At 38.9% G+C, this 23,095-nt stretch overlaps 1 protein-coding gene across 4 annotated transcripts in view; it reads right to left on the bottom strand.

Annotated features, from left to right (window-relative positions):
- The window catches only part of LOC117529580 (cingulin-like protein 1), a 97,906-nt gene that overhangs the window by 46,379 nt on the left and 28,432 nt on the right, over window positions 1-23,095 (bottom strand). For 2 of the 4 annotated variants that reach the window (XM_034192406.1, XM_034192409.1), the window contains exons 2-3: window positions 14,704-14,814; window positions 7,531-7,630 (exon numbers count right to left, since the gene is read on the bottom strand). The gene's annotated coding sequence lies outside the window, so the exon portion shown is untranslated. Of the gene's footprint in view, window positions 1-295; window positions 317-7,530; window positions 7,631-14,703; window positions 14,815-23,095 lie in introns of those variants that run through there. The other 2 variants (XM_034192407.1, XM_034192408.1) reach the window with 2 other exon arrangements.

Genomic DNA, 23,095 nt, shown 5'->3' with positions numbered 1-23,095 from the left:
GTAGTTTTAAACACCACGCAGTGAAATTAAAGTGTGTTTCGTGCGTTTCAGCTCGAAACGTTTTTTTTTTTCATTTGCCAACAACAATCTACAAAAAAATGCGGCGACTAAAAGGAGGCATTTAAATCACATTAACCCCAATAGTCAGGATTATGTTCTCCTTCCTCGAGTTTAAAAAGCTTTATGTTTGTAACTGCAAATGAACCGAAAGGAGAAAAACTTCACAAGTGTTTATTCTGAAAGCCTGTTTGTTCAAAAACAGTTTGTCCTACTGTAGCCAAGAAAAAGTACTCACCACCCCTCTGCAGGCTCTCTGCACGCTGCCGTGTATAATCCGCTTTCCTGCACAAAACCTGAGCTGACATTCTGTCCATAAAGTATGTGGAGTTGACATGGCAACATGCACAAGAACAGGTTATCCTGAGGATCTATTCATCACATGAAGCGTTTGATCACAGGTGTGACAGGAGCCAATCAAGTTTCATTACCAGCACAAACAGCGCTGACGACTTCCTGGAAGATTTACACAATATGGCGTGGTTTCTGGCACGCCTTCACTCACGGTCGCTGATGAGTTCTGGAACAGTCAAGTGTTTTACCACCAAAGTGTTGACGACGGCGGAGCACAGGGCGAGGCACCCACGTCCTGAAGGAGCCGTTACAGATTTTCACTCAAATAACATCAATTGTTTATGTGTAGTGACATGTACAATGGAACATGTGATATGTTTAGGCCTTGGGCTAACGATGAACCAGCAACAGAAACTCTTGGTGCTGTGACATCATTGGGCTTTGACAGAGAAGTTGGAGATGAGTGGGTGAGTGGGTGAGCCCGTCCCAGCCAGCATGTTTCGACATTAACTCAAAAACAACAAGGCATCGAGATGACTGCAGCGCCTCAAATCTGTTTGACATCATCATGTGATGTCACTGATACACAGAGAGCCGAGGCCTATTCAGAAAACCCCATATCAATATCTACCATATTTTCCACAGCACGGGTCGTTTTTTTTTTTTTTACTACTTTTGCAAGCCCTGCGACTTATACTCTGCTGAGAATTATATACCAAAAATTAACTTATGCATTATTAATAATAATTATGACAATTTATATAGGACTTTCCCAGGGATTAAACCACTAAATGCACTCATGGAGCACAAACCTCCGCCAACACTAGTTTCCAATTCCACAAATTTTTACCTTGAAAAAAATTTCAAGGTCAAAGTCCTGTTAGAAGTGGCTTTTCATAAGCTAAAATATAGCTCAAAAGAGCTTTTCAATATTAAAATCATATCCGCTAAATCCGCAATACGGATCAGATGTGGATCAAACTTAGTCGATTCATTGAGAGTATCAATTTGCACTTCACTGTTACACATGACAGTGACTGAGGCACTTTTGATTGAGATATAATGCAAAATGTACACCAAATGGGCTTTTCAATATTAAATTCAAATGTCCCCAAAAATCAACAATCCAGATCAGATCCAGATCAAACGTTGTCAGGTGATAGTGAGTGCCAGTCTGCACCTCACTTTCAAATATCAGAGTGATTGGGGCACGTTTGATTAAGATATAATGTAAAATATACATTAAAAGGGGTTTCCAAAATTTAATTTAAGTTGCCACAAAATCTGTAATCTGGATCACATCAAGATCAAACATGGTCAATCCAAAGGATACCATCCTACATAATGCTCTTAAACATGAAAGAATTTGTGTGTTTGTTTTTGTTTGTTTGTTTTTTGACAGCGTTATTTGTGAATATTTGCTCAATGTTAAAGGACAGGGGGTTTTCCGTTTCCAAGATTTTTCCTGACGTTGAAATTTAACCTATGACCTTGAAAATTGAATCAATTCTTGCCTATCAGGATATGAATCTTCTATAAAAAAAAATTCATAATGAGATATAAAAAATTGTGGGTTACAGGCTATTCACAAACAAACAAACAAACCGGGGTGAAAACATAATCTCCATCTAACTTTGTTGGTGGAGGTAACAAAATAAACTAATAATAAAATGATAAAAAGTACAGTATTATAATGCATACAAATACCAAATTAAGTAGCTGATAGTATAGAAAAAAGGCATGACTTGTACTCCGAAAAATGCAGTAATTCAGTTCCTGAGATATGGCCATTAATGTATTTTTGACGATGACCTCTGAGTTGAGGTACTGTGAGAACAGTACACTAAAACCCATATCTCATGGAGTGACGGATGCTGACGAACGTAGCGAGTTTTGGGTTTCGTCAGGATTTGTAAAAAAGATGCTAAATAGTTTGCAAACAGTTTTTCTTGTCGCACAGAAATTTTGAACGTGCAAAATAAATAAACAAATAAATAAATAAATCCCGCAAACAGTTCCAAACGTTTGCAAAACAGTTGTAAGCACTTGCAAATGATTGCAATGTGTGTCGCTGACATTCCTTTTCGTTCGCCAGGTAGATTGTCTTCTTCTTTCCTTGTCTTCTGAAGGATAGCTGCAGCAGCAGCCAGACAAAGCAATTGTTCCCTAAAGGCAGCAGCATGTTGGGCTTCTTCCTGACAGAAATTCATTTCCATATTCTAGAAATCCATCATTTATATCTTCTATATAGCTTCTACAGGCAAGTCTTCTGATCTCTGTTTTCTACAGTGGTCAGGAGAAATCTGAATGCTGGGAAGGGTTTGACTCGCCTGACATTTGCCTGGTATTTTAACAGGAGTTGCCAAAAGGTCCCAAACGTTTCCAAACAGTGGCAAGAGAGTTGCTAATCGGTACAAACACTGTCACTAACATATGCTAAATCACTAATGTTCACACATCGTTATTCACAAACACTTTCGCAGTCATGTTGCCAATTGTCGCTAAATGTCACTCATGACAGAGGTGAACCTAATTTTCATCAACAAAGTGTAACCACCAAACTGGATTTCTACATATTTTATACAAGACAAAACATACAAGTTAAATTGCAGCAAAACTAGAACTAAAGGATGGAGAGAAGCTGTGACATCAGTAAATAACAACATGGAACACTTAAAAATCTTCTAAATGCAGTGTTCCAAACACTCCTAGAGCCCACATAAAAAGTGACAACTTATGTGCCATCATCTGCTGAGAACACTGACACCTACTGTATGTTTCAGGATTGTGCATCTCTCAGGTATGAGGATGAGACATCCTGAAAAATCCTGAAAGTCAGCTGGAGTCTGGGTCCTGATCTAGGTGCTCCTGTGTTTAATGCAAAATTAGACCCATTTTAAGCCTTATTTTGGGCAGCCAAACAGATGCTTGAAAAAAGAAGAAAATACTTCATCCACATAGTCCTAAAAAATCCAAAATTCAGGAAAAAAGCTGAAAATTCTCATGTCTGACCTATATCAAATTATGATTTGCTATTTAACGGCTACAGTCATTACAGCATTTCATGTGCACTAGCATGTCCGCTGCTTGGATATCATGGAGTAAATTATAAAAAAAAAAAAAAAAAAAAATCACAACTGTTAAATCACTGAGTAAAATACCAGGTGAGAAAGCTAACATCACAGGATCCAGAATCAAAACAAGCGCAAGAAGCTTGTTTTGAGCTAGCTACATGCTAGCTAGCCAGCTTGGCAAGCTAGGTAGCTAGTTAGCCCACTTCCTACATACGATGAAGATGGTTGTACATGATTAGTGTTTTGTGCACCATCCAGAGCATCTCAACGAGTACTCAGCTCACTTGCTTGTTGCTGTCATGCAAAACAAAGTGTATTTTTCCTTCTATAATATAACAAGTCGTTTTTATTCATCTGGTGCAACACAGAGGGTCTCTGCACTAAAAGCTGTTTTCAGTCATCCGTCAGCACAAACCAACATCCCGTCTGTCCTCGCAACAGCAGCAAAGCAAAAAACAACAAAAATTCAAAACTTTAACCTTTGAAGATATGTACCATTATGGTGGGTTAGAGGTTCAATTCCCATAGCACAGGGCTGTTCAGTGTTGGTGCCTTGCTGTGCTGCAAGGAATTGAACCTCTGGCAGTCCCTCTTTGAAGCATTTGTGTTTTGTATCCTGTTGGAGCAGAAGCTGCTGTCGTTATGAGATAGAGTGAAACTCCCACAGTCGCATCACGGTTCCGTGACAAATGGCAAAATCTGTACTGTTTCCACCTCCTCACACGTTTAAACACATTCACAGAGGAAATGAGCCCACCATGATCTGAAACCAACCAGGAACAGTCCACACACATACAACTTTAAATTACAAAAATATTCCAACCAAATATTTAGCAAGTGGTTGTGTCGCTGGTTTCATCAATCAGTAATCAATAATTCATTTGCATGTCCTGCTTACAGAATAGTATTTAGAGAGCACTAAATTAATTTTTAAGTAATTTGATTGTGGGAAAGACTACAACCTTAACTACCTCGAAAAAAAATTGTTTTAATGAATATTTGATCCATTTTTGAGTTTCACCCTTTACCTGTAGAATAAAGAGAAGTTCACTTTTTTGGAGGAAAAAGAAGCAATAAAGATTCTAGGATTTTTTTTTTTTTTTTCCACCTGAAAGTTTTATGACCTGAAAGCACTTTAGAAATTGAGTTGTTGTGATTATATTCTTATTATTACTATTATTGCTATTATGAGTTATGTTGCCCAGAGCCAGTGTTCTTGAGCAAGAAAGTAAAGCATCATATAATGGAAGAGAAAGGCTGAGATTTTGTGAAAATGGTCCAACAAACACATTCAAGCAAAAAATCTTATTTCGGAGTAAAAAACACCATTTTAAAGATTTATGACTCCACATAAAGTTTTCATCAAGATTAATTAAAAACAGTCAGTAGACTCTGAAGTCCTTTGGACCAAGAAAGAGGAATTTTGACCAAATATGGCAAAAGTGGTCTTAATGATTCAAGGTCAGTGAAAGTCATTGTGTAGGAAGACAGTGACTCAAAGAATCTATAAAGAGAATCAAAGAATCAAAGCCTATCCCAGCAGTTACTGAGCAGTTATTTATCTATAAAAGATGGTGCGGATCATTTACAAAGTTGGCTTCTTACATCATACTCAAACTTTTCATTCAGTCCAAATTATTACAATTTCATGACCTGGTAAAATATGGAGTAATTTTGTTATTCAAAGCATTTAATAATCAACCACCTAAAAACGCAAACAAATTTTACTCATAAAGAGAACATTTATGATTTGAGAGGGTATGGAAAAAAATGTTCGAACTATTCGGAAAAGTTTGTGTGTGACAGTATGTGGAATGCTCTGGATTTACAGCAGAAGCTATGCCAAAATATTCACAAATTTAAATTCTTATATAAAGATGCTGTTTGGTCAGAATATAGAGAGCGTAGAGTTTATATGTATTGTTGTATTGCACCTTTCGGTATTAGTTTTGTGTTTGGGACTTGACGATTCATGACCACTTTGGTATGTGTTACGTTTCACCATTGTGTGGTAATCTCTATATGTGTTAGTGATTTATATTTTGAATGAGAATGGAATTGTTCCTTGTTTTTGCTTTTTGTTTTGCCTTTCAATTGTACTGATAAGGACGTTGAAATAAGAATTTCAGTTAAATGTTATAGTGGAAGACGGGTGGGATTTAATAAGTTTTCTTCTTCCCACTCCTTTTAGAGCTATAAGAGTGTATTGACTGTACATATGTATTGGATACATGTATTTATTTTCCTCTTATGATGATTTGCTCGGAATGCATAAATAAATGAAAATGAAATGAAATAAATAAAAATGTGCATAAAAAGAAGTGTGAGCTATAAAGAGAAGTGTGCAAAAACTAATGTCAGAAGAAAATTCATTCTGATTCAAGGACTTTTCTGACAAATGTTTGCAAAAATCAGGGTTCACCCCTATCCTCTGACCATTTAGCAACATTTCTGCAACTGTTTGTGAAAGACAGCTGGCAAACACTAGTGACTGCTAGAAAATGTTCGCGACAGTGTCTGTGACAATTAGCAACTCATTGCCACTCTTTTGCCATTGTTTGGAAATTGCTTTGGGACCTTTTGCCAATTCCTGGTGGAATACCAAGCGAATGTCAGGTAAATCTTTTAACTGAACCACCGTTACCCGTACTAATGGACCCAACCCTATGAGAAGAGTGAGCAAACCCTCCCCAGGCTTCAGACTTCTCCTGACCATTGTGGAAGACTTGCCTCATAGGACTTGCCTGTAGAAGCTATACAGAAGATGGATTTCCAGAATATGGAAATTAATTTATATCAGGAAGAAGCCCAATCGGCTGCTGCCCTTGAGGAAGAATGGCTTTGTCTGGCTGCTGCGGCAGCTATCCTGCAGCAGCAGAGAAGGGAAGAAGAGGACAATCTACTTGGTAAACTAAAACTTCAGCTACATGTGTTGCAATTTGTAAAAGCTTACAGCTGTTTTGCAAACGTTTGGAATTGTTTGCAGGAAAAAAATGTTTTGCACATGTTCAAAATTTCTTTGTGACAAGAAAAACTGTTCGCAAACTATTTTGCATCCTTTTTACGAACCCTGACGAAACCCCAAATTCACTAAGTTCATCAACATTCATTGCTCCTTGAGATACAGGATTTAGTGTACCGTCTTCTAGCAACACAAGGTCATAAGTCTAAGGTCACATCAAATCAGAAGTCATCGTCGAAAATACATTAATGGGCATATCTCAGGAATTACATTACTGCATTTCTTGGACTATAATGTCGAGCCTTTTTTCTACATTAGGAAGAACTACAACGTGAACCAATATGAACTTTAACCACATGTGTTACAACCATTTGCAAATGCTTACAACTGTTATGCAAATGTCTGCAGAAAAATACATTTGCAACAAGACAAACTGTTTGCAATCTGTTACGAACTCTGATGAAACCCAAAATTCGCAGCACTTGCCAGAATTCGCTGCTCCATGAGATACTAAATTTTTCCAAAAGACAAAACATTATCAAACACTTTTTCTGCAATAAATAAAAGTGTTAAGCAAGTCTTTTTTGTTTGTTTATGCCCTTCCTGACAGCCATGGGGGTCACCACAGAGATTCAATCAGAAAGTCTATCTTACTCTGAGCAGACAGTCCAACAAGGATCGTGTGGACCAAATTTTAGAAAAATCAAACGAGACGGTGCAGCGTGCATCATGTGCAAATCTCAATAGCATTAGCCCTACGGACCATAGACCAAGTCCTTTTAAGGTAGCTGATGTAAATTATTTTAAGATGTTCAGGTTCTGAAATCTTGTCTGAATTTAATTGCACTATTTCAGGATATGACCAATGTTTTCAAACTCTTTCATTAAAATTAAGTCTCATCTCAAAGAAAAAAAAGGTTTTACCTTTTCTGGCCTCTCCTCTTTTTGTGCCACCTAAAATGATGATGTTTTTATTCCAGATTAAACCACACCTCCTCCTCCTTTAAACAAAAACTCCTGTGATGAATTAAAATGTTTAACAGACAAATAAACTGGTGCCGACCATCTGTACAAAGACTACCCCCTACAGTTACTATGGAAACTAATAGAAATGGCAGCGATCAGTCTGACAAACAAACTCACTGTGTCTGAATGTTATCAAGCTCCTGCTCTGTGCGTCTGTGCAGCTGCTGGAGGTGAAACGTCAACTCCTCCGTCAGGACAGTGAACCACCACAGTCCTCCTGATCGCAGTAAATAAACACAACACACACTTTCAGATTCCACACACACAAACCGTGATTCACGTTCTCTTTTTGTCATTTTTGCCGTCTGTGTCATCAACGCCACATGACTGATCACATGACTGCTGAAAGTTCACTGCAAAGGCTTCAACCGCCCTATGACTTTGTTTTAAGATAAGAGATAAGCTTGTTTCAAACCCACGGTGTACACACACACACACACAGACACACACACACACACACACACACACACACACACACACACACACACACACACACACACACACACACACACACACACACACACCAATTCAACAAAAGCAAATAAGTAAATAAAAACTGGAGAAAACTGGTTGGATGTTACTGGCAAAGTGACTACATTTTCTCACAAATTTAAGATTTATAAACTGAGAACTGAAAATCTCCTGCTCATTTCTTTCTGCGCCCCCTACAGGCGAGGAGAAGCATAAAAACAACACTGGTTGAAGGCCAAACACTACGTATGCATTATTAGCTCATTAACAAACAGAGGACAGAGGATGTGTGAGCAAAAATCGACACAAGACAGTGTAAAGACACCAATGACTTACGGTGGAACCAGACTGAGGTCCAGACTTTTAAGGACTTCCTGGACTCAACCATCAGAAGTGCATCTGAATGTGGTGAGTCCTCGGCCTTTGAGATCCAGAGGTGCCTGGAATGACCTCATGGAGTCATGAGGTCAAAGGTTAGAGGTGTTTGGTGGTGCTGATATCTTTGCAGGAGGATGAAGGTCCAAGTCTTTAGGATCCTGGTGCTTCCTGACCGTTTGTTAGACTTGGACTCTAACCAGCGTCTTTTAGGTGAAGACTGAATGTCTTTGGTACCAGGTCTCTGTGGAGAATCCTTGGGTCCCGCTGGAATGACTTTGTGCCAAATGAACAGTTACTTAGTGAGACTCAGATGAGGAGGATCACTGTCATTGTGAGTGATTCAGCTAGATTTGGGCCATGTGGTTTCTCTGGATATGATCCAGCACAGATGTGTCCCAGTGTTGAAGATCTGGTTGGTTGGAGAAGGCCAAGGACATGCCCGCACTGCACCTGGCCAAGGACACGCCCACGCTGTACCTGGCTGCAGCAGATATGAGTAGATGGTTACTTTGAAGAAGTGAGGATGGACGAGTTAAATGCTTGGGTGGTGGCCATCCAGGACCCAAGGTGGCTCTGTGCAGTGGCACCCCATGCTTTTTGACTCGACCTGATTACTCCACTTGCAGCGCTCTCTGTGCGACTGGCACCTGGTAGCAGGAGACCCCAAACCTCACAGAGCTGTTAGTGCATCTTCTCAACAAATAAAGACATTCCAGTTTGTTATGTTACAGTGTGTGTTTTTCATTCCGTGGCTGAGTTTGTGAGACACATGTTGCGATTCCAGAACAGTACCATGAATCATCCAGCATGAGTGGGCGGAGCTACACACAGGTTGCGAGGAAGTGGTAACAGCGAGGAGGAGCACAAGAGATACATGAAATCACCGCAAGAGAAGATAAAGCAAGAAGATGTGACGTCAAATCTGGCTGAGTCTGAACAAGCTGAGATGACGAACACTAAAGAGTCTGCAGGCCGAAAGACAACAGACTGACTGAGTCACTCTGGCAGGACAGGAAGTCCTCCCCCGTCTGTCTGTCTGTCTGTGTCTAAGTGACTCATCACACAGTAGCCAAATCTGGACCATCATCAATCTACTGTAGTGGGGTTTTTATTATTATTATTATTATTAAAGACGTGTTTTCTTCAGGTGCTTTTTCAGATAAATGTTCATTTTTATGGTTTTAAACTTTACCACATGTAGTTTTCATGTAGTTTTCACTTTTGTGAGAATTCTGTGACTCTCTAAATAGTTTTAATTTGCATGAGTTTGAGTCTGTTTCAGAACTCTTTGATACTTTAGTTCAACAGACAACCACCAGAGGAGGGTCACAGGTTATGTAATGACCACCCCAATCCATCAGTCTATAATCACTGTAACTTAACCTCACACTGTTTTTAATGGTAATCCCTTAAACCCATTTTAAAAGGTATTTTCTTTTCATATAATGCCCATGTGTTGCATATTAAAATGTTCAGAACAAGCTCACCTTTCTGAATGTGAGACATTTATTTGTCTAGAACAGCATGGAAAGACATGTTATATTAATAGATACATGTTGAAAAAGTTGACCAGGATGCAGAAAAGCATCATTAGAGCTCTAAGGGTTAAGAAATGCCATAAAACTACATCCTACTCAATGTTCAAAATACTTCTACTGGAAAATGTTTGTTTTATTAATTTATTATTTTCCTTATTTTGTCTCTTTTAAATAGTCATGATGGCCACATATACCTCAACCAAGAAAGTTGATTTTGTTTACATTTGTCAGTTAGTCAGTCAGCAAGACAATCATGTTTCAATAAGATTTGGTGGAGAGGTCAACTATGGGTGAAGAAAGAAGAGAATAAACTTAGATCTGGATCTAGAACCAAGGCTGGAATTTGACTGTGGTAAATGATGGAAGGTTAAGAAATGTATTTGTGTGATCTTTCACTTTAGTCTGAACAAGATGGACAGACTGATCTTCATTTATCTAAGAAGATCGGTGATCAGGATCAAAGATTGTTGGAGAAAACAGACGAATACTCCTTCACAATAAAAAAACAAAACAAAAACAAAAATTAAAGGAAAATATGTACAGAGTGGACTGTTGGATCTTGGCGGCTCTGTGAGCCTGCTGAATGCTCTTCTAGTTTTTCATGGTGCCAGAGGTTTGCTTTGCTTCAACCAGTAGAGTGGAAACAGTTTGACTCGTTACTGCTTTGTAGAGTGTCTGAATACGGTGCACGCTTGAACACTGCCTTCAGTAAAATAAACAACAAAAGAAGGAGGAGGCAGATTCCCACAGAGAAAAGCCAAAATAAAGGTAATCATGAAAAGAAAAAGCTGATAAATATCAGTAAAGACGAGGATCCACTTAACACGGCACCCTGCAGCAAAGCGCTGCTTCAAAAACAGGGGTTCTTTTTTTGGGGGGGGGGGGGGGGGTGTTAAACACCCAGACATGTCCAAGAAAATCTACATCTCTGCAAGCGATCGTTAAACTGCAGCAGATTCAACAGCTTCTATTTCCACCTTCAGTAACTCCTGAAAATGGTTCCAGAATTTTTTCCCCCCTTAACCAAATTCCTCAGAGAACAAATAAAAATGTAAAAATAAGAATAAAGAGTCAAGAAATGATTTGAAATTGTTTTTTCAGCTCTACACATTTGAAAAGAAAATTCACATCAATAAAACATTTGTTACATTTTTTTTTATGAGCAAATGTCCAAAAACTACATAAAAAGTATAAAAGTTTAACATGTTTGGTAAAGCAACACCAATCACATGTATTGATCCACAACAACCCCTGAAGTTAAATGTAAAAACTGAAGCAATAATTATTATTATTTTTTTTTTTATTTTAGAAGATTTGATTTGGAATTAAATGTAGCAGGTTACAATCAACATGCTGTATAAATGCTGAAGATTCTTTTTCCATTATACAAGTATTTGAAGCAGAAAACATGTTTCGATGTTGTGTGTTGTGATATTAAATTACCACGTGTGTTACTGTAATGGACTGTCTGATTCACAAACAGTGGTTGAGACGGAGTTAAAAATTTCATAGGCTGAATGTCAGCGGACCGAATCTACAGCCAGATAATATATTTCATTCCACAGCCTCGCACATGCCTGATGGCAGAGTCAAGCTGAGGTTCAACATCTCAATTAAAAAGTCTGTGTTCCACTCTACCATGAAGCCGTGACTAAAGAAGCAACAGATAAAAGTGCACAGTCTCTCTTCAATCGCACCCACTGTAACTGTAACTGCTTCAGAGTTGTCTGGGTTTGTTTTGTTTTGATGGCTTCCCTCACTCATCAGATCAGAGATATTGTTGTGTCAATTCCCTGACTTCTGCTTTTCACAGTCTTTTGTCTTTGCCAGCAGTTCTCACACATTCCAAGTTTATTGGAATGTGTGAGAACTGTGATAAACTTGGAATGTGTTCCACGTTTATCACATTTATACAACAATCAACTGAACCCTTGGAAAAAAAAAATAATTTCACGATGATGATTTTTAAACCAAACAGGCTGCAGAAGTGATGATTTGCATTTGGAAAGTATTCACACTGCTTCACTTTTTCAACATTTTACGTTACAGCCATATTCCTAAATGGCGTAAATTACCCCCCCCCCACACACACACACACCCAAAAAAAAAAATTCTACTCGCAATACATGACAACTTGAAAAAAGTTTTTTGAAATTTTAGCTAATTTATTAAAAACAAAAAACTAAGAAATCACATGTACGTAAGTATTCACACCCTTTGCTCAATACTTTGTTGATGTATCGTTGGCAGCAATTATAGCCTCATGTCTTCTTGAATATGATGCCACAAGCTTGGTGCACCTATCTCTGGACATTTTTTGTAGCACCTCTCAAACTTCATCAGGTTGGATGGGCGGCATCAGTGCACAGCCATTTTCAGACCTCTCCATGATGTTCAATCAGATTCAGGTCTGGGTGACATTTACAGAGTTGTCCTGAAGCCACTCCTTTGATATCTTGGCTGTATGTTTAGGGTCATTGTCCTGCTGAAAGATGAACCATCGCCCCAGTCTGAGGTCAAGAGCGCTCTGGAGCAGGTTTTCATCCAGGATGTCTCTGTATATTGCTGCATTCATTTTTCTGAATTTTGGTTTGACAGTCCTTCAGGTGCCTTTTACTAATGGTCCCTTCACACACAACACAAAAGACGCAGAAACCAGAAGAAAATTCGCGAACCAAACACGAAATGGGGAACCACGAAACATTCCTGTTGTGAGGGACGCACAGTCACACAAGCGTGCGACACACCGGCAACGGTTTCGTGCATGCTCATGCATGTGCACGAACACAGTGCGAGCAGCTGAAATGTGTTGCACCACATCGTGCCACTGATGTGGAAAAAAAAAGAAAAGAAAAAAACAAAAAACAGCTGGAACATGTTGCACTACACTGCGCGTTGCTGTAAATAAAAATAAAAAAATATATGCCACCTGCGGGATTTGAACGTGCAATTTACAAAAGCTCTGATTAACAGATGGAAACTTTACCACTGCGTTACAATGGCTGTCTGTAATAGGAGCATAAAATGCCGAAAATCAACAAGGAGATAAACGTATTTTAAAAAAAGAGAGAAATTAGATGATGTAGACGAAGAGGAAGTCTTTAATTTTCACCGTAATAACTGACAAAAAGGCATTTGTTACAGTGTAATTTTGTCTGTGTTGTAATGCAACACCTTGTGTGCACAGTCACATCCAACTGTCAGTCAGTCTGCGGTCAGCTGACATGCACTAGTGTCCACAGCAAAGCGATCACACAAGAATGAGTTCACGCCTTTGTTACCCACATTTATTGGATTTAATTCCCACTCTTTTTGTCTGCCATGTAAACTGTAATTTACGTGGTGGAAGTGAAATCAGCCGGTCGCCGGCCGGGCTTCACACCGTGCCGCGCGCCCGGACGCTGGCCAGACCTCATGAGGTCATGAGTGCCCTCCCACACATGTACACTGCGTGTTCTCCAGCTGAGGTTCAGGACACAGTGATCAGCTGGTCCAGCACCGGACTCCGGGACTTTCAGCCACAGCTAACCATGTTGGATGCCTGGGGTGTGTGTGTGTGTGTGTGTGTGTGTGTGTGTAGGGGGGGTTGGCACAGTCACACCCGTCTGTGTTGCTATGTTACGCCACTTTCGTGTGGCACTTAGACATTTTTCACAGACAGGTCGAATGTGATCACCTGCTCTCCACTATCGTACCAGGTGCGCAAATAGCTACGCCTTTTCTAAGTGTGCAGCAAGCGGTGTTAGATGTTCGTGTGTGACATCTGGAATTTGGCTGACACCTGCCAAGAGGTTGACAGAATGAGCACGCGCAGGGCATTTGCTGTCTTCTGGTCGCTTGTGTACGCGAATGTTGTGGTGACAGATGTACGAGGCGTTTGAGGCCACTCCGATTTTTCACGAATGGCATGCAATTCCTCCTTCATGCGCTAGTCGGCTTCAATCATGTTATGTGTGAAGGGGCCCTAAGGAGTGGCTTCCATCTGGCCACTCTACCATACAGGCGTAGGTGTATTGCTGCAAAGATGGTTGTCCTTCTGGAAGGTTCTCCTCTCTCCACAGAGGAATACTGGAGCTCTGACAGTGACCATCAGGTTCTTGGTCACCTCCCTGACTAAGGCCCATCTCCCTTATCGGTCAGTTTAGACGGGCGGCCAGCTCTAGGAAGAGTCCTAGTGGATCTGAACTTCTTCCATTTATGGATGATGGAGGCCACTGTGCACATTAGGACCTTCAAAGCAGCAGAAATGTTTCTGTACCCTTCCCCAGGTTTGTGCCTTGAGACAATCCTGTCTCAGAGGTCTGCAGACAATTCCTTTGACTTCTTGCTTGGTTTGTGCTCTGACATGCACTGTCAACTGTGGGACTTTATATGTAGACAGGTGCGCCTTTCAAAATCATGTCCAATCAACTGTATCTTAGGTGGACTTCAATTAAGTTGTAGAAACATCTCAAGGATGATCAGTGGAAACAGAATGCGCCCGACCTCAATTTCGAGCTTCATCGCAAAGGCTGCGAGTACTTATGTACATTTGGTTTCTTAGTTTGTTTTATATATATATATATATATATATATATATATATATATATATATATATACACATACATACATACATACACTCACACACACACACACTTGCAAGAATCTCACAAAAAAAGAACTGTTTCACACAGGGTATTGTGTGTAGAATTTTGAGGAACAAAATTATTTTCATCCATTTTAGAATAAAGCTGTAACATAAGAAATATGTGGGGAAAAGTACAGCGCTGTGAATACATTCTGGGTGCACTACAAATCACTATTTTACCTTTTGTATTTTTTGTTTATATCAGAACACATTATGTTGAGATTAGCAAAATGCATAAACATAAAAGTCCATAGATGCATTATTTTATTTTTTTACGTGCTGGTCGTCGGTAGGAGATTGTAGGATGCAAATTTTATCCTCGATCAGCTGTCGTAGTTCGTCGAGTGCATCAGGAAAGCCCTCGATGTTTCTCTGAGTCTCTGAAACCTGAAAATAAAACAGTTCACAGGTTTTAATGACTGCTAGATTGGCTGGCTGATGATATTAGCCCATTATGAGCCTTTGACAAATATATCGGTATTATCTGTTATTTTAGGCGATTGGAAAATTTTTAGTTTACCAAATAAAATAATGCAGATAAACACTGTCTGTTGGAAGTGGAGTCATTACATAGTTTTCCCAGCAGAAGGTGCTCTGACAGCTTTGCTGTCATGCATGGCTGGGACCCCCATCACTGCTCAGTCCCCTTAGCTACAAGAGACAGCAGCAAAGCGACCAGCTGCCATTCATTGTTAGAGCGGGCATTTTTCAGCAACAACAAGCAAGTTGTCACTATGGTGCCAGCTAGATGGGGCCAAACTTGAGAGGTCCATTTTATGCAAATGTTGAGTGATGCAACATGGTGACTGCCAATCCAAGTGAAGGCATTATGACATATGTACGTTGGTTGCAAGTTGTTGTTATTCACAATGAAGTTCATGTTTAAATGAATAAAACATCAAGCCTCAATTAAATTTCTTGTTTTAAGGGTTTGTTTATGAAATGTGGAGAATCACTGACATTTTTTCATGTATATAAACGGCAGATATCAGTATCACAGTTTTTTTTCCAACTCTCCAATATCAGTATTAGTCCCCAGAAATCCATATTAATTGGGCTCTAGTTTTAATCACAATGATGCTTCCTTCTGGTGAAATTTAACCAACAGCATGTTTTTGTGAAGAAAACAATAGACATGTCTCAAGTGCTTAGATTTGGAGAGTAAGGATGAACTGCACCATCACTAAAGGATGAATCAGTCGAGAGCAGAGAGCAGCTAAAAACCCAGAAACCATGACCGCATTCAACGGAGTGGAGTGAGGAGAAACTCAAATCCCAGTTTTGTGTCTTCTTCGTGTTTCACTCTACCATTGACAAAAAAAAAGTATCCACAATCTCTCCAATCACAGCCACTGAAGTTTGTGACTCCTTCCGAGATGTCAGAATGTCAGTAAAAGAATAAGATGAGAGTGACTGAAGTGGAAAATCTGAATGAACGAGAGTGAGGAGGAAGTTCAAGAGTGGACTGTATGAGGAGCTCAATTAGACACGCTGAACCCACGTAAATGTGGGCAAAGATGACGACAAAGATGAAAAATACTGGTGCCTGCCCCTTAGCCTCCATGGCAGTGAAATCCCTGGTTGTAGAATTTCCTGTGGAGATAGTGAGACCTTTATGCTGATATAACATTGGATAAGTTGGTTTTAATGCATAAAAACATCTCAAAATACTACATTCACAGACCTTACATAATACAACGGTATTTACATGTTGGCATTTTAAAAATTAAATTTAAAAATGTAAAATTTCGCGTGTGCTCTTGACCATTTTTTAATACAGCCAACATGTTGACTCGATGCAGCCTGCCTGTATGTTTGGTGGACCTAGGCCTCTCCATTCCAGAGCAATTGCTCTGAAAATCTAATGGTTAAACTGCCCACCCACTCAACCGGCGGGGCAACAACCATAGAAAGGTACAATAAATTAAACCAGACTGCCAAGAAAAACAAGACAGATGGTGATGTGAGGTCTCACAGTGAGTTTTCTACATTTGATTGCTCAAAACTCAGTTTTAAAGTTTACTTTGGATCAAGTTTTTTTTTTCTTTCAGAACAATCAGACAATAGATTCTGCTCAAGGAAGCATGATTCCAGTAACTAAGTGCAAAAAACCCCACTATAAATACAAAAAGTTGGACAAATGCCAGTGAATTCCCCCTGTTGTGAGAACTTTCCAACATTTTCACATTGATTTCAGCAGATAAGTGTCAAAGCTGCGTTAGAAGCCAGCTGTGTCACTGGTCTGCCCACTAAACAGACTGACTGATGGAGGTTTTTCACCCACCGCTGTTTGAGAATTATCACACAGATCCACTGTGATGTTCATGTGCACGCTTTTATCCAAAAGGACAAATACAAACTTCCTACATATACATTAAAAACAAAACAAAACAAAAAAGCTACAGATGGATAGGCGGCAATTAATTCCTTATTTGCCATATGAGTGGAAACACGAGTGGGCCGAGTGGTCACAGCACAACGAGTGTGTGTCTGATTACAAGTCCATTGTGTTCTAATCCCTTTGAGAATGGAGATGCACAACAACACAAACCAACACAACTTTCACTCTTTCACTCAAGTGGTGTCACACTCACCAAAATATAATTTATTAATAATCAAATCACTTGTAAAATTGACAATAATCCTCATCTCCACAAAAATAAAGATCTTATTGTATGTGACAAATAAATTGTTGCCTCACCGTATCACGTTCTCATTAGTTAAAATTCTTATTTTAGCGCACACGAAAATAGCAAATTTTATTTGGGAATTTACAGATCTGCAGCACGGCACTATAAAATAATGGCTTTATGAAGCTTTCATTCAGCTGGTCTTGTTTAACTGGACATGCCACAGAGGATCCGCTTTGGATGTGCATTTGAGCTGCAACAAACAATTACTGTCATTAACGAATATAGAAAAAAACAAAACAAAAAACGACTGATTAAGTGATGAATTGTTTCATCTAGAGAATCGTGAAAAATGTCAATCAATGTTTTCCAGAATCCAAGAAGACTCCTTGTCCACAACTTAGAGACAATCCGTTTGCTGCCATCTACGTCTGCTGTGGCAACAACAAGCAAAACAGGAGAAGCAGAAAGTACTTACTTAGTTAAAAGAAACAAAAAGTTAAAGAAACTAGTCAAATAAACCAAAGAATTTACATTTAAGAAGCTGAAATTAGGGAATTTAGATGGTTGTTTTTACTATTACTATTCAAAATGATGAATCAATCATCATCACAGTTTTTAACTAATATAATAGTTTGTTGACTGACTAATCGTTGCTTCACCAATCTGCATATTGATGTGGGGCAAGTTTTAAGACGGCTCACAATCCTGACATAACTCCAGATGTTCCAGGAGAAAGAACCTAACGTGAATGTTCTTGAAGGTCAGAAGAAACAGAAGCTTCAGCAGGAAACACACATAGAAAGGAATTGGACATTGGTTGGCATGAATCCACAACCTTCTGCTGAGACACAAGAAACTAACGTCTCCAAATTATGGACCGATCAGACTCAGAATTAGAAAAAAGGATTTCATCCACATAGTCCAGTAAATGGGCATGGCACTAACCATCACACACAAATAATTAATATTACAAGTGCAAGATGAAAATATATCTGACATGAGCTTAAAAAAATTAAACATCCCCAAAACTTTTTTTGAGTACTCAGGTGTGACGTGTGTATATATATATATATATACAACTCCAATTCCAATGAAGTCGGGACGCTGTGTAAAATGTAAATAAAAACAAAATACAATGATCTGCAAATCCTTTTCAACCTATATTCAATTGAATACACCACAAAGACAAGATATTTAGGCAAAGGCAAGGCAAATTTATTTATATAGCACCTTTCATGCACAAAGCAACTCAAAGTGCTTCACAAGATTAAAAACAAAAACACCTTAACATTACAGGAATAAGAACATTAAAAACAAGACATTTGAATTACAATAAAAGGAAATTATATATATATATATATATATATATATATATATATATATATAGAAAATAATACAATATTTAATAAGTTATAGAAAGGCAGCATTGAATAACAATGTCTTAAGCCCAGATTTAAATAGACTAACTGTTTGGGCAGACCTCAGATGTTCAGGTAGTTTGTTCCATAAATGAGGACCATAAAAACTAAACGCTGCGTCACTGTGTTTAGTTCGAATTCTAGGGACACACAGTAAACCTGTCCCAGATGACCTGAGGACTCTGGGCGTCGCACAAGGAATCAACATATCTAGTATATACTTTGGTGCAAGACCATTTAACGCTTTATATACCAACAATAATATTTTAAAATCTTTCCTATGACTCACAGGAAGCCAGTGCAAATTTTTGAGGACTGGTGAAATGTGACCAAATTTTCTGGTATTCGTAAGAACTCTTGCTGCAGCGTTTTGAATTTGCTGAAGCTGTCCCAAAGATTTTTTACTAAGGCCTGTGAAAACACTATTACAATAATCAAGCCTGCTAAAAATGAAAGCATGAATAAGTTTTCTGATATCTTGTTGAGACAGTAGATGTTTAATTCGTGCTATATTGTTTAGATGGTAATAAGCAGACTTAGTGATAGCTTTTAAGTGATTGTCAATGCAATGCAATTGTTAATGCAAAAACAAAGAGTTCGCCGCTCTTCTGCACAGCACAAACAAATCTGGTGCAACCAGGCAGGACCAATTTGTAAAAAAGAAGAAATAACTGGTGCAGCACAGAAATAAGTGCAAAAAAGTCTTTAATAAGGTGCTGAAAGGAAAAAAATGTTCAAAGGGACTGACGTTTTGATGTGAGAGTCACATACAAATGGGAGCAAAACCAAAAGTGTTGCATTTATATTTTTGTTGAGTGTAAGATTTGTGGGGCAAAGTACAATAACTTCAGTTTTATCTGAATTTAAAAGCAGGAAATTAGAGGTCATCCATGTCTTTATGTCTGTAAGACATTCCTGCAGTTTAACTAATTGGTGTGTCCCCTCTGCCTTCATGGATAGATAAGGCTGGGTATCATCTGCGTAACAATGAAAATTTAAGCAATGCTTTCTAATAATACTGCCTAAGGGAAGCATGTATAAAGTGAATAAAATTGGTCCTAGCACAAAACCTTGTGGAACTCCATAATTAACCTTAGTCTGTGAAGAAGACTCCCCATTTACATGAACAAATTGTAATCTATTAGATAAATATGATTCAAACCACCGCAGTGCAGTGCCTTTAATACCTATGGCATGCTCTAATCTCTAATAAAATTTTATGGTCAACAGTATCAAAAGCAGCACTGAGGTCTAACAGGACAGGTACAGAGATGAGTCCACTGTCTGAGGCCATAAGAAGATCATTTGTAACCTTCACTAATGCTGTTTCTGTACTATGATGAATTATGAAACCTGACTGAAACTCTTCAAATAGACCATTCCTCTGCAGATGATCAGTTAGCTGTTTTACAACTACCCTTTCAAGAATTTTTGAGAGAAAGGAAGGTTGGAGATTGGCCTATAATTAGCTAAGATAGTTGGGTCAAGTGATGGCTTTTTAAGTAATGGTTTAATTACTGCCACCTTAAAAGCCTATGGTACATAGCCAACTAATAAGGATAGATTGATCATATTTAAGATCGAAGCATTAATTAATGGTAGGGCTTCCTTGAGCAGCCTGGTAGGAATGGGGTCTAATAGACATGTTGATGGTTTGGAGGAAGTGACTAATGAAAACAACTCAGACAGAACAATTGGAGAGAAAGAGTCTAACCAAATACCAGCATTACTGAAAGCAGCCAAAGATAACAATATGTCTTTGGGATGGTTATGAGTATTTTTTTCTCAAATAGTTAAAATTTTATATAGCGCCAAATCACAACAAACAGTTGCCCCAAGGCGCTCTATATTGCAAGGCAAGGCCATACAATAATTACGGAAAAACCACAACGGTCAAAACGACCCCCTGTGAGCAAGCACTTGGCGACAGTGGGAAGGAAAAACTCCCTTTTAACAGGAAGAAACCTCCAGCAGAACCAGGCTCAGGGAGGGGCAGTCTTCTGCTGGGACTGGTTGGGGGGTTGGGAGAGAACCAGGAAAAAGACATGCTGTGGAGGGGAGCAGAGATCAATCACTAATGATTAAATGCAGAGTGGTGCATACAGAGCAAAAAGAGAAAGAAACACTCAGTGCATCATGGGAACCCCCCAGCAGTCTAAGTCTATAGCAGCATAACTAAGGGATGGTTCAGGGTCACCTGATCCAGCCCTAACTATAAGCTTTAGCAAAAAGGAAAGTTTTAAGCCTAATCTTAAAAGTAGAGAGGGTGTCTGTCTCCCTGATCTGAATTGGGAGCTGGTTCCACAGGAGAGGAGCCTGAAAGCTGAAGGCTCTGCCTCCCATTCTACTCTTACAAACCCTAGGAACTACAAGTAAGCCTGCAGTCTGAGAGCGAAGCGCTCTATTGGGGTGATATGGTACTATGAGGTCCCTAAGATAAGATGGGACCTGATTATTCAAAACCTTATAAGTAAGAATAAGAATTTTAAATTCTATTCTAGAATTAACAGGAAGCCAATGAAGAGAGGCCAATATGAGTGAGATATGCTCTCTCCTTCTAGTCCCTGTTAGTACTCTAGCTGCAGCATTTTGAATTAACTGAAGGCTTTTCAGGGAACCTTTAGGACAACCTGATAATAATGAATTACAATAGTCCAGCCTAGAGGAAATAAATGCATGAATTAGTTTTTCAGCATCACTCTGAGACAAGACCTTTCTAATTTTAGAGATATTGTGCAAATGCAAAAAAGCAGTCCTACATATTTGTTTAATATGCGCATTGAATGACATATCCTGATCAAAAATGACTCCAAGATTTCTCACAGTATTACTAGAGGTCAGGGTAATGCCATCCAGAGTAAGGATCTGGTTAGACACCATGTTTCTAAGATTTGTGGGGCCAAGTACAATAACTTCAGTTTTATCTGAGTTTAAAAGCAGGAAATTAGAGGTCATCCATGTCTTTATGTCTGTAAGACAGTCCTGCAGTTTAGCTAATTGGTGTGTGTCCTCTGGCTTCATGGATAGATAAAGCTGGATATCATCTGCGTAACAATGAAAATTTAAGCAATGCTTTCTAATAATACTGCCTAAGGGAAGCATGTATAAAGTGAATAAAATTGGTCCTAGCACAAAACCTTGTGGAACTCCATAATTAACCTTAGTCTGTGAAGAAGACTCCCCATTTACATGAACAAATTGTAATCTATTAGATAAATATGATTCAAACCACCGCAGCGCAGTGCCTTTAATACCTATGGCATGCTCTAATCTCTAATAAAATTTTATGGTCAACAGTATCAAAAGCAGCACTGAGGTCTAACAGGACAGGTACAGAGATGAGTCCATTGTCTGAGGCCATAAGAAGATCATTTGTAACCTTCACTAATGCTGTTTCTGTACTATGATGAATTATGAAACCTGACTGAAACTCTTCAAATAGACCATTCCTCTGCAGATGATCAGTTAGCTGTTTTACAACTACCCTTTCAAGAATTTTTGAGAGAAAAGGAAGGTTGGAGATTGGCCTATAATTAGGAAAGATAGTTGGGTCAAGTGATGGCTTTTTAAGTAATGGTTTAATTACTGCCACCTTAAAAGCCTATGGTACATAGCCAACTAATAAAGATAGATTGATCATATTTAAGGTCGAAGCATTAATTAATGGTAGGGCTTCCTTGAGCAGCCTGGTAGGAATGGGGTCTAATAGACATGTTGATGGTTTGGAGGAAGTGACTAATGAAAACAACTCAGACAGAACAATTGGAGAGAAAGAGTCTAACCAAATACCAGCATTACTGAAAGCAGCCAAAGATAACAATATGTCTTTGGGATGGTTATGAGTATTTGTTTCTCAAATAGTTAAAATTTTATTAGCAAAGAAAGTCATGAAGTCATTACTAGTTAAAGTTAAAGGAATACTCGGCTCAATAGAGCTCTGACTGTCAGCCTGGCTACAGTGCTGAAAAGAAACCTGGGGTTGTTCTTATTTTCTTCAATTAGTGATGAGTAGTAAGATGTCCTAGCTTTACGGAGGGCTTTTTTATGGAGCAACTCTTTTTCCAGGCTAAGCGAAGATCTTCTAAATTAGTGAGACGCCATTTCCTCTCCAACGTACGGGTTATCTGCTTTAAGCTGCGAGTTTGTGAGTTATACCACGGAGTCAGGCACTTCTGATTTAAGGCTCTCTTTTTCAGAGGAGCTACAGCATCCAAAGTTGTGCTCAATGAGGATGTAAAACTATTGATGAGATAATCTATCTCACTCACAGAGTTTAGGTAGCTACTCTGCACTGTGTTGGTATATGGCATTGGAGAACATAAAGAAGGAATCATATCCTTAAACCTAGTTACAGCGCTTTCCGAAAGACTTCTACTGTAATGAAACTTATTCCCCACTGCTGGGTAGTCCATTAAAGTAAATGTTATTAAGAAATGATCAGACAGAAGGGGGTTTTCAGGGAATAGTGTTAAGTCTTCAATTTCCATACCATAAGTCAAAACAAGATCTAAGGTATGATTAAAGTGGTGGGTGGACTCATTAACATTTTGAGCGAAGCCAATTGAGTCTAATAATAGATTAAATGCAGTGTTGAGGCTGTCATTCTCAGCATCTATG

The sequence above is a fragment of the Thalassophryne amazonica genome, chromosome 17 (assembly GCF_902500255.1).
Source record: "Thalassophryne amazonica chromosome 17, fThaAma1.1, whole genome shotgun sequence".
NCBI lineage: Eukaryota > Metazoa > Chordata > Actinopteri > Batrachoidiformes > Batrachoididae > Thalassophryne > Thalassophryne amazonica.
The sequence above is the reverse complement of the archived record's forward strand: the minus strand, read 5'-3'. Positions and strand labels throughout refer to the sequence as shown.